General features: G+C 30.9%; 1 protein-coding gene across 6 annotated transcripts in view; it reads right to left on the reverse strand.

Annotated features, from left to right (window-relative positions):
• The window catches only part of exp (expansion), a 119,806-nt gene that overhangs the window by 81,761 nt on the left and 17,661 nt on the right, over window positions 1-20,384 (reverse strand). The window contains exon 1 of one of the 6 annotated variants that reach the window (XM_070108002.1): window positions 5,584-5,605. The exons of the other annotated variants lie outside the window; for them this stretch is intronic. The gene's annotated coding sequence lies outside the window, so the exon portion shown is untranslated. Of the gene's footprint in view, window positions 1-5,583; window positions 5,606-20,384 lie in introns of those variants that run through there. 6 annotated transcript variants of the gene reach the window in all.

Genomic DNA, 20,384 nt, shown 5'->3' on the forward strand with positions numbered 1-20,384 from the left:
TGAGCTAAAATGTTGCCAGCTACGGGTGAGTGAGTTACAAATGTATATTATTATATATGTATATATACTACTTTTCTTAAGATTCGCATGCATGTGCATGCCTTATTCATGATCTAGAACAGCAGTGCTCAACAGCACATTTACATATCTGCATGTAGCGGTTGCGATCAACCGTTGCAATGCCTGAAATCTGAATGTATAAAAAAAATACAATGATAATATGTAAGAAGTTGTTGTTAAATTGTGGAGGATACTGAAGGAAGTACTTAAGTGTCAAGTGATTATAGAGTACTCAGAACTTTTAGTTAGGTACCCCTTGGCATAAGGAAATAAATTGAATATTTGCAAGAAAATTATATGATGAAAATATTGAGCAACAGTAGTTTCACATACATACATACTTATAATTTGAATATATTAATTAATGATACTTCATGCTACTGACTTACTTTAATTAAAATTTGCAAAGGCGAAATCAAGAGTATACATTAAATCTACAGTGGACTAAGCTATTGCAGCGAAAATGTTGAAAAAAATGTACTATAAACCTCCCGAAATGTTAGGAATAAAAAAAATCGCTAAGATCATACTTTTATTTGTTTACTTATAATATTAAAATAAAATAAATGCCCATTATTTCAACTGAAAGACGGCATATATGTATATGCTGTTAGACATATTCCATAATTTTCTACATAAAGAGAAAATCTACAGAAATATCTGCTATTAGTCTAAAATATGCAAAAAATTTATCATGTAAATAGTAATTAATATTCTAAAGAATGACCAAAGTATGAAAAGAGGTGCTGAAATTTTATTATGCAGCTTTTCAACTTGATTATAACTACAGAAGGTTATATAAAGCTTAATACCACACCTACAAAAATGCAATTGAGATCTCTTCATAGGCACTTTAACTTAGTGAATTGTATATTTAATATCGAAAAATACTAGCTTTTCGGGTGTTAGTCGCAATTGACTATAACAAATGTTTAGGTCAACAGTTTTGTATGTGTGAGATCTCATAATTCTCAACAGTACAAAATGGAGGCGTAAGTAAATAGTCACGTCATCATCATCATCACTGTCTTTATCTCCCACTGAAACATAGTCTCACGGCATAATCATAAAATATTTTTGAATTTTGTAAGTAACCCGAAATTTGTAATTCTCTGTTAAAAACTAGGCAATATTTTATATCGCGAACTTTTTTTGTGCCATAGAAGCCATGCTGAATTGATTTTAAGCATTCAGGATGAAATTTTGCATCGTTTTATTAATCTATATCTGAAATATAAAAACGAAGATTATAGATGACTCAAAGCTCGTAACGAAAAAAATCCGCAAACCTTTCCATACACATAAGTCCATTAAAGAAATATCAGTAGCGTCCTAATTTTCGGACACCAATTCAGAATCAGTATCACTATATTTGAGTGGTTTTAACCACTTGTGAATACCAAACAATCATTTTTTCTTTTTTGCATGCGAGTAAATATCGAATTTACATATACTTGTGAATATTCTCGGAAAATTTTTATTTGATTTGGCAAATAGTTTCGGAGATATAAGCGTATTTCTAAGAATTTTTTAACTTGGTGTAATTGGCCCTCAAAACAATAAACGCACTTTTTTCGAAACGTTGCTTCCTGAATCGGTGAGGAAAATTTCCCAGAAATGGTTGCAGCGATCTTCTTGGTGTATTTACCATATAATAATTGAAGCGACTATTTTATGAAGCCGTCATTTTGTCAGATATCTAAATTTTGACTAGTTTATTATCTGTACTCATCTACAGTAATAATATTTTTTTTTTTTGGTTTTTGGATTAAATAAAACATTTTAAATCTTTTTCATAAAAATCGGGAGTACATTGAAAAATAAAGGAGAAGTTAATTTCGGCAGTACCCAAATAATTTTCTGTTAGAAAAAAATTGAGGTGAGTTCTGAAGCGAAAAGGTAACTTTAGTGTCCGTAGTACATATAAGGAGTTTCTATTTTCCTAATTAAATTACCACCTTTGCTGAGGCTTATGCAAATTTCACCAATACCAACACATTTCCAAATCTCTCTTTTTTACATAAAATCTTTTTACTAGTCTCGGAAAGGTTAATGGAAATTTTATTAGTTAGTCTCACATTTTTAATCCGAAATTCTGATTGCGGTTTTTACTTTACAAATTAAAACGATTATACATACACATACATATATCTAAGAACTCGAAAAACATCAACAATATCGAAATCAATATTCTCACCGTTTTCCACAGAATAATCAAACCCAATCAAAAGGCGTCTCATTATTCAAAACAAAAAACAGAAAGAACTTGAGGTTTTGCTTCTTGTGAGAAATTCACACTTCAATAAAAGAATATTTCATAACACTTAAATTAATATTATTTACGCCATTACCATCGCTTATTGTTTTGCTAACTGCAATGGACACCGAAAAGTGCGAACCACAACAATAGCAAGAACAATCCAAATATAAAGTGCAAAAGAAGGCGAAGAAGCGCTCACCATTCGTGTCAATAATTTGACACTTGCGGTCACTACACCTAACGGTAACGATATCGCTTACCTAAAACCAAAAGACAAGCAACAATAAATACGTAATGCAAATAGCAGATAACAAATAAACAAATATTAAATAATGAATGACAAAAGGCTCGTCACACGCACTTCACATTCGCTTACGAGTATCTGTCGGCATTCTCGCAAATACGCAGCGAACTGAGCTTACGCACACGAGTGTTTATTTACATTTACATATTTGCAGGTAGTTGTTGTTTTTGTGTGAAAAATTAAAGACTTTAGCATTATTTCTTTTGTTTAAATATAAATATTGTTTATTGTGAATATTTGCATTTGACGCTTTGCGAAGTTGCTTGTGAAATTCGCACTTCACGCACCTATATATACACACATGTACACAAAAATACTGTGTGTTTAGCAGTGGGAATTGGCAGTTGGTCGGACCTGTGCGAATGTACGCTCGAGTGTTGACAGTTTAAGGCCGCTGACGCTGACAGTGACGTGAAGCGGTGAAGTTGACACTGATGTGTGATGTGTGATATGCATTGCTAACGGTTTCTGGGATAGAGATCTGCTGTGTGTGGGCGTTGCAGATGCTTGTTTGTTAGTGTGGATATTCTCAACGCTGTTTAGTGGTGGCATGAAAGTAGATATGAGTGTTTGTGTTTACTCTTGCAACAACAACAGAATTTAGAAGTATGATTGAGAAATATGAGGACTTGAAAGGTTTATGTGAAATTTTACTTGTTTATATTAAATAACTTCAGAGAAATGCTATTTTTTAGGTTTTGCTGGAATAACAATATTGTAGAAATATATTTTGAATACATTACATTATGTAAAAAATTATATATTAAATAATTTCTAAAGATTAAAGTTAAAACTTAACACCCTGCTGTTGAAAAATTTAATATCAAAGGTTGCCAGGTGAAATATTAGTATTTTAAGAAATTTTTAATAAAATAATTTTTAAGATTGCCTCCTAAAAACTGTTGAGTTATCCAAATTACTCAATTTTCATGCTTTCAAAGCTTGTTTCTATTCAAAATAATTGAACAGTATTTTGTAGGGTTGCCATAAAAGATTTAAAGAAAAAAAAATATATGCTAAATAGACATTTTAATTCTTCGTAACAAAAAATTTAAATAATACAAACAATTTTAATTTTTTTTTTAAGAAATTTGCCATTGAAACAATAACTAGTTGCTGATTATGTTATATAACTATATTCGTGCGGTTAACAAAGAGATGACATAACTTGTTTATTATTTCTATATGCGGAACATGCGCTAGAAAGCTACTTTCCTTTTGCGTCATTTCCCTTATATGTATGTCATTCATTTGATGCTTATGCTTCAATAGCTTTTTTTCACACTCATACGAATATATCGGGCTGAAAAAAAGTGATTTTGCGCGGAGTTCTTCTTCATTACTTTAATATTGAGAAAACCTCGCCGATTGTCATTTTAATGAAAGTTTATGGTGAATACCTAGCAAAAATGGCTTACATATGTAGAGCGAGGTGCTGATGTTGGCTTGGAAGGCGAAGAACGTCCTGGGCAGCCAAAAAAGTTTAAAAATAAAGAACTGGAAAAGTATGCAATGAAAATTTTGTCCAAGCACAAAAAGAGCTCGCAAAATCTTCGGATGGCCCTAAAAGCAGCCATTTCAAAACGTTTAAAAACAGCCGGATACATTGAAAAGCATGAAAATTATGTGTTATTTGAATTGAAGCCAAGTGACGTTGAAAGACGATTCTAAACGTCAAAAATGCTGCTTGAACGTTACAAAAAAAGCCATCGTTGCATCGGATTGTGACTGGGAACTTTTGCCTCACCCGTCATTAAGCCCAGACTTTGCCCCTTGTGACTACCATTTGTTCCAGTGTCCATGCAGAATGTCCTCACTTGAATACGGTTCACATAAAAACAGTGTAACAAAAATTGGCAATAATCATTTTTGACCGCCAAGCTGCAGTTCTCTGGGAATGTAATCCTCATATTGCCAAAAAGATGGGAAAATGTAATAGATGTTAAATTTTTGAATAATACGATTGTGCATGTTTTTCTTAAGTAAACGTTCAATTTAAAAAAAATTTACGACTATTATTGTAGACTCAATAAGTATCCTTCCTGTTTTTTTTATAATAATAAATAAATTATGCTTCTTGGTAAGTTTTCTACCACGGAAACATAATCTTATTAAATGAATTGGCAAATATATTTATTAAATTGATATCTTTGATTCATCACTTTCCGCTTGCTGAGTCTGAGCTCTGCCCAATTGTCACATAACCGACATGTACAACAAAGTTGCGAATAGCAGTTTCTTTTTGCTAATTTTGGTAATTAAAAGGCTAAGTATCGAATTCAAATATTTATTTTCAAATAAATGAACAAACCAACTTTTAAAATACTGCTGGCTATAAGCTTAACCAAATAAATTACAAATTTATAATTCAAAATTACGATATTTGGTATAAAAATTTATTCATTAAATTAGTACATTAAAAAATTTAACTCCAATATCATACAATTTCACGTCGCTTTTAATTGTTTGAGAGATTTTCTTTAGTTTTTGATTTATATGCATTTAATTACATTCACACGAACACAAAATAATCCTTGTAAATTAATTAATCGGAGAAAAATAGCTAGCAGATTGAATAAATATTGGTTTTTCGTTTTTCCACCTTTACTTTCTCTCATTGTTTGGGTGCAGTAATTGTAAATTTTTTGATTGATTCCATAATGTAGCCTGGGAAACAATTTAAGTGAAAAATGGCAAAGTAGAAGTAATTTTCAGTGACGTAGATAGCTGTATAACAGCTTGTGACATTTGCTTTGTGCAGTGCTGTAAAATTGCAAACATTACATAACTGATTTATAGTTACATAAGGAATGTGTGCATACAGTTTAGTAATACAAAAATATAAACTAATTATAATATACGAAAATATACAAAATAAAAATATTTTCATGACTTTGAAAAGCTTTAAGTTAGATATCCTAAATGCAAGCAGCTTTAAGTATGACCAGAACTAACTCACCGAATATAATATTAAACAATTATTCAATGATTTTTAGCCAAAAAGCCACAAGGATCTCACCTGCAACAAAAAAAAAAAATTTAATTTAGTATATTATATACAGGAAAAAATATATATACGATACATACATCTAGTCTTAAATAAAATTAATTTAAAAAAATTTTATTTTTAAATGTCATTTTTACATTAATAAAAAAGTATATTTTTTTTTCATTTGATCGTATTATCGTATAAATTACATTAAGCTTTCTAGTTTTTTGGTCACAATTTTGACTAAATACTACGACATCTATTGACATTTTAAGCAAAAATTACAGAAAAAGTCCCAGAACTATTTCAAATTTCCTATAAATTATATACAAAAATTTACTATCAAAATTCCTAATTCCCTTTAAAATACTATGGCATTCCCATTAAAATTCATCAAAAACTTTCTATAAAAATTTTAAATGTCCTATAAAATATTGTGGAAACTATTACCGATTGCTTAGAAAATTGCTATAAAAATTCTAAAACTACTGCAGTTGCTATTGACATTCCCATAAAAATATTTCTAAAACTTCCTATAAAATTTTTAAAAGTTCCATAAAATACTACAGTATATATTGACGTTTCTTATAAAAATTTCTTTAAAAATTAATAAAGTAATTTATAATTTCCAATGAAATACATCTGTTGTTATCGACATTCTCATAAAAATATCTCTAAAACTGTAATAGTCTCATAAAATACTACGGTAAATATTGACATCTCCTATAAATATCCCTATAATAAGTCCAAAAATAACCCTTATTTTCTATAAAATACTACCGTTGCTATTGACATTCCTATAAAAACTTTTGATCTATTATAAACACCAGCTAAAAGAATTCCTATAAAATTTTAAAATTCCTATAGAACACTCTAAACGTGAGATTATTAAAAAAAACGATTATTTAAAAGTTATACATATATATATGTTTATATATTTTAAACATTTACACAATGTAGCATAACTGTTTTAGTTTAGGGGTTTTCGGGAAAAATATTTTCTATTGAGATTTGCTTATATAGCTTAAAAAGTTCTTAAAATTATTTATAGCAATTAAAGCTCTAAAAGTATTTTAGGAAAATATTTTTATATATTATAAATTTTTCTTCAGCTTCACAACTCCGAAATTTTTTTTAAAATTTCGATTTCAGCTTCAACTCATTTAACACCAAAAACACATTTTCCTTACAACCACACCACTGTGCTCATATCTCTAAGAGCCTTCACCCACAACTCGCTTACTAACACTCAGACACACGCACACACTCATACACAGTTGCAGACGCGCATCAGCCTGCCTCTTTATGCCAATTACAGCAGCTAATCGCAATGTTGACATTTTGTCAACAAACACTAAATAACAAACAACAACAATAACAACTATTGTAAAAACCCACAACACTCTCGACAAATAAACCAACAAACGATAACAGTGTAATCGTAATAACGCTGCGACGATTACAAGGCAACAAAGCACGATTTGCAAGCAGCCGGCAAATGTGGGCGCCACACTGCTGTTGCTATTGTTTTTGCTAAATATTGCCAAAATCAACTGCCTCGCGTGTATTTGTCAATCCAACGGCTGTCAGCTTGCGTGAATCGCGCATTTGTCGCGTAACAATATTATAGCGCTTCTCGCTTAAATTTCAAATTTTATCGATTTTTATCTGCCGCAAGCCCATACTTCTAAAACTCAAGCATTTTTCTACTTTTTATGTATGTTGCATTGCTCGGCTTTGACTGGAGTAGCGACAAGGTACTGGCGGCTCAACTGAAATAGAAAGTGATTGTTGTTTTGCAATATGTGTTGTTAGCCGCGTGCAATGAGAGTAAAGATGCGCTTATCGGACGCACCGATCGCAGTCATCTGTCGCTGTCAATCGGCATTCGATTGCCACAAAAATCGTGACGTATGACTTTTTTGTACCGTTGTATATTTTGCTGTTACTGGTTTTCTTTATTGAATGTTTGTTTTTGGCAAAAGGTGCGACAACTCTAAATGTCAGCAAATTTTAGTGAGGTAATACTAAAAAATGCTAGTAATATATGTCTGTAAAAATATGTAAAATATGGAATGTAAGTCTTAGACAACACACTTGCATAGAACTTATGTAAGACGTGTTTGAAAGTGAACGGTTATTCAAGAAATGGCATCTTTTAAACGCTCTGAATCTATTTTATTCTCTAAATCCCAAACACCTTCACCGTGTGTAATTAATATTTATATCAAATCAATACCTTTTAGCTTAGGTTATTCAAAATTATTATCAGTTTGGTAATGCTCTACGTGAAGAGTTTTAATTAGAAATTGGTTTCAGTTAAATTGCGAAAATTATCTTAGACGAGCCTCGTTAGTTTCGAATAAAATATACATACATAGGTTACATCAGGTCAGTATAAGTAAAGCTACGTTTCCGTGTTGACCTTCTATATTGCTTAGGTATGACTACCTTAAAATAAGTTAAAATAATTTTTGTGTTATTAGAAAATTTAATGTATAGAAAACTGAATTATTGTAATTAGAAAAAAAATTTGTTTTTGATTGTAAGGTTCGGTATCAATAGTTTTGGTACTATAAGAATAGATTAGAATAATATATGAATAGGTATATATCTTTAAAAAAAATTTGTTACAATGAGCTGAGACTAATCGAAAGAATTTTCTGGCTATGAACACTTTTGCTATATGTAGGAAAGACATGGTAAAGTATACTTAGTTTAGATGATGGAAAAACCACATCAAAGTCAGTCAAAAATCAAAGTGATGCTCATCATTTTCTTTGAATACCATGGTGAGGTTCGTTTCGTTTCACAAAGTTAAGCGGTCAATAAGGAATAGTACTTGGCTATTTTGAGGCGCCTATATGAAGAAATTCGTCGTAAATGTTCGGATTTGTCATGAATTGTTCATCATTTTTCACCATGATAACGCGGCGTTACATTCTAGCATGTTTGTGAGTACACTTTTTAGCCAAACACGAAACGAAAGTTACCGCTCAGTTACCGTAATCGCCAGATTGGGCTTTCTGTGAATTTTTGCTGAAGGCTATCTCAACCGTTGTGTTCTGACAGTCTGGGTCAATTTTCATCAGTTCATATTTAGTTGCAAGGGTTTTCTGTAAGTCTTTTTGAAGTTTAGGCAAAATATAGAAAGTCTGTGTCATGATAACAAAACCGATGAATTGATAGTTGTCAATGAGACTTTCTCGGAACCGCCATATAAATAATTCGCCATTACTTCTGATATTCTGCTAGAAATTAAAACATTTTATGAATGAATGCGAGTATTAGCCGTAAGCAATTAATAAATTATTTGTATGGTAGGCATGCGTACGAAAATGTATGCTTTATTTAATTGTGCAGTCGCCAGAGTGAAGAACACTACGTACTAATAGTCAGCGTCGTTTAAGACCGTAGAAAAACTTGAAGTGGGCCAACGTTCGATTGTCCATAGCAGCCATTCTTGGCTTGGATTTTATATCCATTACTTTTTATCACTTATATAAGCAACATATGTTTAGTTAGCTATTTATGCGCGTTGAATATATAATTGATTGCTCATTCTTGCAGGCGAGTCGCTTTCTACATATCAAAAATTACTGTCCGACTGTCAAAGTCTGTGCATGAAAGAGCTGCAAATGAAGTGAAAACTTTTTATTGGTTTTTTATACTTTTCTTTTACCGACGACATATTTGAGCAGTCAATTGCTGACAATATGCATTTTTTTTATGGATTGCTTTCAGTGCATAGTAAGTGTGTGTGTGTGTTTGCATTGAAGTTATTATCATAAGCATAATTTGTTTTTGCTACTTCAACAAGTTGTTTCAAAATTTGTGTATATGTATTGCAATAGCTTTGCCATTCATTAGATGCGCTGTTGTTGCAGCTGTGATTGTTATTGTTGTTGCTTTACTAAGCTGTAAACACTCGAGTGAAGCGGGTCAATCACCTGTGCGCAGGTGTCTTTAAGCTTTAGGCCGTCTTGCCGCTCATATATTATATATATATATTTTTTTTTTGTATTGTTGAGGATATGAGACATCACGTCAATCTTTACATACAGCATATATGTATGTGACAATGTATTTGTGTATATGTTTTTAGTAGTTGTCTATAGTAACTACCGCGCGGCGTGTAGTATGCGTCATTGCACGCTTAAATTGTTGCTTTTATTACAATTGTTTTATGGCTGCTACTTACTTACTTTCCTCTATGCCACTTTTTATGACTTGCACGTGCTTTTCTTCGCACGAGCGATAGGCATCTGCGACGCGCATCTCCTGTGCATTTGCCTATATATATATGTACATATGTATGTGTTTATGTCTTCTCATTTGTATTTTTAAGTGCTGAGAAGTGTTGTGGTTAACTAGTATGAAAAAAGGCTCTTTATGTTCCCGCTGCAATGTGCTTGGTATATGGTTATTGTCATATTATTTCAAGTCTTTGCATATTTACTCGTCTGTCATATCTTATCACTGCGGTCGAAGTTTTTAATGCCGTTAATCATAGAGTTTGTAAGAGCAGGTACATATTTGCATGAAGATAAGATAAATATAAGACATATAGCAATTTATTCGAGTATAGCTGTGTATTATTTTTTAAAATATTTAAGTATACTGTAGCATGTCGCAGTATAACATGCGAAATTAGCATTAATTTCCATAACTCGATTGAATGCCATTTTATCAAGTAAGTAATGTTAAGTATTTGGTTGCGAAAACTAAATATGGTAACTAATTTTGTTAGACTAAGAGCAACAAACAGTTAGATTAAGAGTAAAAACAAAAGAAGTCCCATATTAACCTAAACTATGGCAAATTTATATATTAAGATATTTTTTAGAAATAAAAAAATCAAAAGTCACATATTTGAAGCAAAGTTCAAGTATTTAAAATAATACAATTTTTTTTATTTACATATACAGTACATTTTTTTGTACACCCACTTCCCATGTAACACAATATTAAATTACATCAAATTCTTTCACTTTCCAGTAATCTAATAACAATGAAGATACTAGAATGAAACTTTGCCGAAATAGTGGTACCAAAATGTGACACCTCTCATCTAAAAGTTATCAAAATTGCACTAAAGTTTTTCAAGGCCCCTACATATTGAATGTGAAGACTTCAGTGCCATAGTTGAATATATACAGTCAATGTGTAAGATATTCGTATTAAAATTTTGAGGGAATCTTTTCCTGTTGTAAATAGGTATTGACACTAAAAATATATATCATCGGTTCTCTCTGCATATACTGGTTCACATTTGTGATATTTTAATAAAATTAGGTACATATATTTTATTAGTAACAATGTGGCTTAGCGACAAAAATTAGTTAAAATGGTTCAGATCTTGGCCTAACCCACATTCTACCTTTCTGGTTTAACCAAGAAGTCAGTAGTGCATCTTACGACCCACCGTAATTAATTATTTTAAAGTGTAAATAATAACTTGGTCAGATTCTAAGTAGTAAAATAGAAAGTCATCAATTGTTAACATGACTTATATTATACAGAATATTTTCTATAAGGAATTTCCTGTGCGAAAATCATAAGCCAGTAAAAATTAATTTATAAAAGTTATCTTTTAAAGGCAATATCTTCCCAAAGCTTTATTTAAGGGTCGCTACTCCTAAGAATAGTCTCTTAGTGCCCAATTTATCAACTTATTGGTTATGTTCTTTTTTAGGCAAACAATTTTCCAATTTTACCTAGATATGAGCATTGAAACTTAGTATAATATAAGAACTAAGATTTCTTACTTAAAATACCCTTTTATGGCATTATGTATAGGATATACATATTTCATTGCAACTTATCTTACTTATTCATCTTTATAAAAATTATTCTCACTTAAGCCAGAGATAATCTATAACCGCCATATTGCACATAGGCTACTGAAAGCCCTTCTATTTTATGAGCATATAGCACTTATGGAGTTAAGAAAAACACTTTTTAACAAAATAAAATTTAAATTTGTATTTCCAAAGAGTGCAATGCATATTTTCAAACAACAAAGCTTAGCTAGCGCATAAAAAAGATAAAGCCGCGCATGCGCCTACAATTATCATAGCAAATTATGTCGCATGTCGCACATGGCATGTGGGCGTTACACATTTCAAATATGTTGTTCAACATTTTAAATATTAGCCACAGACAACTGTCACTTATGCGCTTGCAGTTATTACCCGCCACAGATGATAAGCCAAACAATACGCTCACAAATCTCACAGAAATTTATCTTTATAGCCGTTGCTATTACTGCTACTACTGTTGCTGTTGCCAATATTGTTGACATATGTGTGTCAATTTTTATGACAGACAAATTAAACTCAATGCCTTTGAGGTGCAGCAGCCATAGAAATGCAGGCGCGCACCGAATTAATTCGGGCAAAAAGCAACGCCCACATATGAGCGCTAAAAATGCACATAACTGTTGTTCGAAAACTATTTTCATGTAATCACATGTCTAAGTAGATATGTACAGTCTACACAAAATATCTGAAAAACACTTATAGCAAATTCTCTATGACATAAACTTATCTCTCGAAGCTTTTGTTAGTACGTTTTGCTGGCTTTTGACTTGCGATGAATGCTACCTTTATGGATTTGGAAATTTACTGTTGCATTTCGACATGCAAATGCCTCTTTTTCGATTTGTATTATTCCTTATTTGAACGCTTGTCCCAGCGTTTTACACGCTTTGTCACCAGCGCACAATAAGCCTCGTCTTTTTGTCGTGATACACGCATGCGCGCCGTCAATTGCCATGTGGGTGGAAAAACTGCTTATATAAGTGAGTACTTAGGGAAATTAATATGCGCAGCAGGAATAGTTTGGATTGTCAACGAAATTGTAGGAAATTACAACGCAAATGCCATATGAAGTCAAATCATGCAACACATGCCACAAAGTACAAGCTGTCTAACGATTAGGCATTTTAAGCGTTTTGCTGCCTACTCAATCACTTAAGACAAGTTTGCGTTGAGAGGGGCGCCAATGAATAGAAGTATGCGTATAATACCACAAAAGCAGTTGAAATGTGTGGAACTTCATTTGTGATGATGTAATTGCACATAAATTTGGGTTTTTGTTTGTGGTTTGCCTCTATGTAAATCTCTAGTAATGGTATAACTTTTCATGCGGGTTACTATATAATAAGTGACATTCTTTAAAATATTCAGAATATATATTATATTTATTATTATGTGTAAGAGAGTAAAGCAATGTGCACACAAATGTGAAAGCAGTGTATTGGAACCATTCCAATTGGTAACACGTGACAGATTGCTTCAAGGCAAAGGTATGAAATCTACCCTTTTAAAAAAATAGTCGTTGAAAGCTTTTAATTTTTGCAAGGGTATCCCTTGTCAAAACGTTTTCAACCTACCAAAAAAGTCTAAATTAAGGATCATGGTTTGCTTTAGATTTTACTTTAAAAAAAAATTTTATGTCGGATCTCTGTACTACCATCTGACTGAATTGGCAGCTATTATCTGAGATATGTCTAATGAATTTAGTGTGGCCATATATGAAGGATAATCTTCTTTTGATAAGAAGTCATAGGGAAACTCAATGGAAATATATTCGTGCAATGCCTTATAACGAATCATTTCATCGAGAATTACTTTCCATCAGAAAAGGAGTCTGCAAATGTAAGCAGATAGTCCGGAATTTCACAGCTTCCACCTGACATTTCAATGTGAAGTTTTCGACAAATAATAAAGAGTAAAGTTCACAATGATCGTTTTTGTAAGTGGGCTTACTCATCTCTATTTTATTTACAGCCACACCTTAAATGCTCTATGATGGTCTTTATCAAATTAAGTACTTATTTCTCCAAAACAATGAAGAATATTTTCTACAAGCCAACACTTTTGTTATAAAGTTATACATATATACTTATAACAATAACAAATTAATTTATATTATTTAGTTATATTCTATGATTTATTTTTTAAATAATTAAAATTTTTATAAAAAACTCTAATTTTTTTAATTTTTCTTTTCTAAAAAATTTAAACAGCACGCGCATGCGTAGATATATCTTCCAACTAGAAAGCCAAAAGTATCAAAGAAAGTATTATAAGTGCTGCCATGCCTGCGTCTTCTCCACTTAATGACCGAAAACTTAACGCGTGCGCAGTTGTGTCGACAATTGCATGTTTTAAATAATTATTTGTGGCATGCCATATATCATTTTAGTCAAGCAGACACGAATTTCGCGTTTATTTTTTATTTTTTATTTTTTTTTTTCTTATTTACAAAGACATATTTCTACTACCTTTAAAGTAATATAATTTACATTTGATTTATACACATTTTCTCAGCGAAATAGTTTTCTGTTAACTACCACAAGTTTCGTTTACATTTTTTGCACCTTTTTACCATATTTTATCTAGAAAGTAGGCTTGGTGTGAATAACGCTGCAATTCGCATAAAAATCTACACATATTGTGGATTGTGGGCGTTAATTTGCCTACGCATGCGCACAAACAAGGAATTAATAGATATAAATATAGATATAGATATAGATATAGATATAGATATAGATATAGATATAGATATAGATATAGATATAGATATAGATATAGATATAGATATAGATATAGATATAGATATAGATATATATATAGATATAGATATAGATATAGATACAGATATAGATATAGATATAGATATAGATATAGATATAGATATAGATATAGATATAGATATAGATATAGATATAGATATAGATATAGATATAGATATAGATATAGATATAGATATAGATATAGATATAGATATAGATATAGATATAGATATAGATATAGATACAGATATAGATATAGATAAAAATATAGATATATAGATAAAAATATAAATATAGATATAGATATAGATATAGATATAGATATAGATATAGATATAGATATAGATATAGATATAGATATATATATAGATATAGATATAGATACAGATATAGATATAGATATAGATATAGATATAGATACAGATACAGATATAGATATAGATATAGATATAGATATAGATATAGATATAGATATAGATATAGATATAGATATAGATATAGATATAGATATAGATATAGATATAGATATAGATATAGATATAGATATATATATAGATATAGATATAGATATAGATATAGATATAGATATAGATATAGATATAGATATAGATATAGATATAGATATAGATATAGATATAGATATAGATATAGATTTTAAAACTTCTAACAAAACAATAAAAAACGTTAAATTCGGTTGCAGCTATCTCTGTCAAAGAGTCAGTTTGTATGGCAGCTATATATTATAGTGGTCCGATATCGGCCATTCTGACAAATGAGCAGCTTCTTGGTGATCGATATCTCAAAAACTGCCTATATCGCGTATATACAGACAGACAGACGGACGTGGCTAAATCAACTTAGCTCATCATGTTGATCATTTTTGTATATATTTTATAGGGCCTCGGACGTTTCTTTTTTGGTGTTACAAACTTCGTGGCAAACTTAATTTATGCTGTTCAGGATATAAAAATACAATTATCTTACATGGTACTCACATTTACTTCTGTTGGATGCTGTTCCAAGTGTGGTAGGAGGTATTGCTACTAGATATATGATATATGAGACCTGTCTGGATTACAAAAGCGCTAAAACAATAGCATCAACAACAAATTGTTATAAAAACAAACATGTTAACACATGATGCTGCAATTAAAAAACAGAAGCGAACAAATACTGTCAGTGGTCATCGACCACTGCCACTGCTGCACCGCGGAGCGCCAAAGTGCTTACACTGCCGCTTTCATATGCTCTCTGTTTTCTGTGGTATAGCTTTTACAGAGCCGGCGTTTCATTTTTAATTTTTTCACAATAATTTTTAGACGTTTGCTACGGTTATTGACTGGCGGTGTGATAATTTATTGCTGCAACCAATTATTGCGATACTTAGTACCACATTGCATAATTATATGGAGTACATATGTGCATAGAAAGCTGGGAAATTAATGGTTAGCCGTAAAGAATGTAAGAAAACTTGCAATGAAGGTGTTTGAAAAAGTTGTAAGAGTAAATAATGTAGTTTCCTTATTTAGCTTTTGAATCATATATCTCAGTCAGTTCAAATAAAATGCGCCAAAAAGTGGACATTCATTTGTCAAAAAGTCTTATTTCCCACTAGTAAAAGTCTATGTAAAAACGCTGATGCGATAATCTATTGCACTTATTTTCAAATAATTTCAAATATATCGCCATATATGTGCATAAATATGCTAGTCAATAGTCAATCAGACTAGACATGCTTGACGTCTAACGCTAGCGCTAGCTGGTCGCCATACAAACCATCGCCCAACTGGTCAGTCTGCTTGTTAATAATGCAATTCACAGTTTTACTAGCTCGGCAGCTGCGCTTTACTCGCAATATAATCGGCGCTATTTCTGGTTTTAATATAAATTGCAAATTTTTTTTTAATATTTCAATACGTTTTTTTAAATCTGCTTTACTTTTTTTATTATTATTTTATATATTAATGTCATTATTATTTTTAATCAGTTATTTTTAACTTTTTTACGGTATATTTAGTTCACAGTGTGTACCATATTTGTTGCAACATTTATATATTGCCACTATTCAGTTCATTAATGTATACTTTTTGCTTATATCTTAAAGACAAATATCGTTACGTGTAAAATGTGCAACATCGAAATCGAAAAGGCGCGCACAATTGCTTATACAGCCATTGGAGCTTTTCTGTTGTTTATGTGTGTGTTTATATTTATGCTTGTGTTGGTATGAGCGCTCATGTGTTCATATATGGCAACAACATGTGGCAGTTATGCGGAAACTAGGCGTGCGCGAATTCATACAAGTATATATACATATAAAACTTGTATATTATGTGGTCTAGCGATAGTCAAGTGCAATCTGTTAAGTGGTATTAAAAGCAGTTTTAATTAATCAAACGGAAAGTCGCATATGGCGTGTTTGATTTGGGACTGCATGCTTCTAAAATGTACGAAATGATATTTAAGTAAATTTAAAGTGTAGCTAAAGAACAGGCGACTCAGCTCGTCACGCCGATCTTGTTCAGGGTATATAATAATAATTAGATTTTTTGTTCGGCAAGACAAGAATAGGTCAAATAGAATTGCAATGGGAAAAGTGTGTTTTTTAGACTTCAGATTTAAATTTTTTTTTTGATGTTGCCACAAAGTTTTATTTATTTTCATTTAAAAACCAAGCATAATGATAATTCAAGAATCCGCCTAACTTTGGAATCAAATAAATAATCATTGAGTGGTGAAATGAAACGACTTCTTCAGTGTGTCTTTGCTTCGATGATATTAGGCAGAAAGTCTGATTATTTTGCATAATTTTGTCATAAGAAAACCAGATATATCCTGCAAGAGCTGGAATTTACATTTATGAATAAATATTTTAATATCTATCAGTTTACAACATATTAAAAGTTTCAAAAAAATTGACAAAGTTTAATTCAATCAGTATTTTAAAAAGTCATCACCAAAAATGATATCGATATACATACATTTATTTGAATTATTTCGGAAACTTAAAAAAAAAATTTTTTGTTCTAAATTTACAACGATGTCCCTGAAGTTGGGGGTCATAAAATATTTAACGGCTGAACCAAGTCGATGTTGAGATTTTTACATGACCTTCTCAGATATATTTGCAGGTAACAATCGAAGGAAAGCTCTGAAGTGTAAGCTTTTTCAATAAAAACCATAATGACGAAACCGCCATTTTGTCAAAACTAAAATCATGACTAGCCCTGTGATCATTACATGTAATCAACTACAGTGATAATATCTTTTTTTGGTTTTTAGATTTAAGATACTTTTAAACAGAAATATCTGGCTTACTATCAGACACCATTTTACGGAGGTCGTCCTGGAGATCGCCTAAGGAATATAGGAAATCCAAAATTTTTGAAAACTGTTCGACGCTTATTTAAGTATATTAAGTTCTGTAAACATCTGTATATTTTAATTAATATTTTTATTAATTACAATGCCTCGGAAAAAAAATCTCAACATAACGCTTTGTTTCTGATTTGCAAGTGAACATATATTTTGTTATTGACCTAACAAAAACAACAATATATCAGCAAAAGAACCTCTCTGCATAAATAAACTACCGTGAACATAAAAGCATAAAAGGTTTAACTTGTATGACTTTCTATTGAATTAAAAATATTTTTCCCCAAAACAAAATCGAAATTTAAAAACTATATTTCGAAAATTCCTTTGCTAAAATTTTTCATTTCGATTTCCGAAAAAAGTTTTAAATTCGACTTCAAAATATAAGCGTTATTTGGATCTTCATTGAGAAACTTTTGCAATATTTACCTTTTGTAAATATTTACAATATAAAATAAAATATGTAAAGAGATTCATGTTCATGTAACCAGTATCATACATAAGAATGTCTACTAATAAAAGTATGAGGTTAGTATATGAAACATATGCAGCAGTAATACTGATATTTTGTTGCAATATTACAAAGCAATTAGAGAAAAGATTAAAAAGTTCACAAATTTGGTGTGACACCATTAATATTGCATGATGACCACAAAATATACGGGAAATATTTATGTATATACAAGTATAAATACAAAAGACTTAAGCGCAAAACTCGGTCGATAGAAATCGAAAGACTCAAGAGCCAAAAGCCTTTTGCCGCGATTAACTGCAGCTCGACTGAAAAAAATGTCTAAGCATAGGGCTGAAATTTCCTGATTAAGTATAGCGGTATAGTAAGCAACACGCATATAAATAGCTGGCCAATAACAGTTGATAAATGCCTACGAAACACAACTCAGCTATTTTCGATGGCCTTTAACATGGAAATATTTTACTAATACGAAGTTATGAAAAAATAAAAAAAATATATGTATATTTGGTGATATACTAGTATTATGTAAAAAGATTTATGTTGTATTTATTGAAAGACATTTTGACAGCAAAATTAATAAGCTTCCCGTTTGTTATTAATTTTGTTTGCTACAATAAATTGAAATTATGCAACGCACAATGGACGGTAGGCAGGCAAAATTTATATTGCGTTAGTTGATTTTTTTTTTTTGTAATTCTTACTTTTTTTCTTGCTTGTGTAAATTTTTTTTTTAATTTTTTTAATTTTTTTGTTTATGTTATATTTTTACTTGGGCAAAATAAATACGAAATCTAACGACTATACAGTAAATCTTGCAATGCATTAACATATGTAATAACACTTATATATATGTACAACGGGAGATCTCTGTGTTATGCTTGAGTATTACATTTTTATACGTAAAACACTTTCACATATCTTTATGCAAATTTAAACATGAAACTATCGGCTAAACGCTGCTCAACAAAGGTTTAGTAAGATGGCAAACAACAAGAGAAAGGGTGTGTGTGTGTTTGTGTAAACACTGGAAGCTGTCATATGGAGGCATAAATTTGTGCAAGCCAACGGCAGCACAGCTGAATGTTAACTAGACGCAAACGGCAATGACCGTCGCGGAGCAATAAACCATTTTTACTTCTTTCTCCTGGTAAACAACAAAGTGTTTTCCCAAAATTTTCAAACACCATAATTTTGCAAGCCCGAGGGTGTGTGTATATGTGGCTTGTAAAGCAAACAGTTTTTCGTTTGCAATCGCAGATAAGAAGAAGACTAAAAATACCAAAAAAAAGCGTCTCACACTGTGGCCGGCGCTCATCCATGAAATTTCCTTCAAAGTCAAAATGGAGAAATGCTTAGATTTATTGCAGGCACAGATATATCTACATTCATATATAAATATATATATAGTCATATTTACAATTGTACATATATATTATTTCAAGACAAGGTGCGCAGTTTTTTCTGCATTTTTCCTCAAATCTTCCATTTTTTCACTTTTGCTAATTTCGAAAACGAAAGCACTTGGGAAATTATGGCATAGACAAGTGTAAAGTGTTAATTATTGTGTGTGGCAAAAATGCAGCAAAGCATAACTTTGTAAACGAAACGGAATTTTCGTAAATTATGCCCACGGAAATATTTAATACGATCAATCATGGGCTCATGCAAACAAACAAACAAAAAACGGAAAGTGTTTGCAGCTTAATTTTAAGTGTAAATTTTATTTTGTTGCAATTCTTAGTAGATAAATTAATTAATTTTTTATTATTCTTTTATATTAAAAAAATGTTTATTACATTTTTTAACTATTGCATGTATACTATATAACATAAAAAATATTTTTTTATATTTTATTTCGCACAACATCTGCGGTTCCTGCCATATTCGCTGCTTGTTGCACTTATTTCGGCTTGCCGTAACTAAAGTCAGCATAAAGGCGCCGCAACAGGTAACTGACACCGATTTTGCGCAATAGACTGTAACCTAACTTTTCTTCTCCAATTTCTTGCAGCGCTAATATATTAGTTGCAAAGGTTCAAAGCCATAACACACATTGTATTTAATTACATATATTCTACAGTTTTAGTGGAAAAAAAGATTAATTAAATACTAATAAACGTATGAAATGTCAATGGTCACAAAAATGTTTACCTAAATAAAAAATGTCATAAAAAATTAATAAAAAAAAGATAGAAAAAAGCGATACTGTTGTCTTCTGACACATTTCTAATTTACATTATTGAAACTCACAGTTGCAGCGGTAAATGGATTAAAATGTATAGACTAAAAAATATACGTAAAAAATAAAAAGTGATGCTAATCAAATTTGAAAATTTAAAA

Source organism: Bactrocera oleae, chromosome 4, assembly GCF_042242935.1.
Source record: "Bactrocera oleae isolate idBacOlea1 chromosome 4, idBacOlea1, whole genome shotgun sequence".
Lineage (NCBI taxonomy): Eukaryota > Metazoa > Arthropoda > Insecta > Diptera > Tephritidae > Bactrocera > Bactrocera oleae.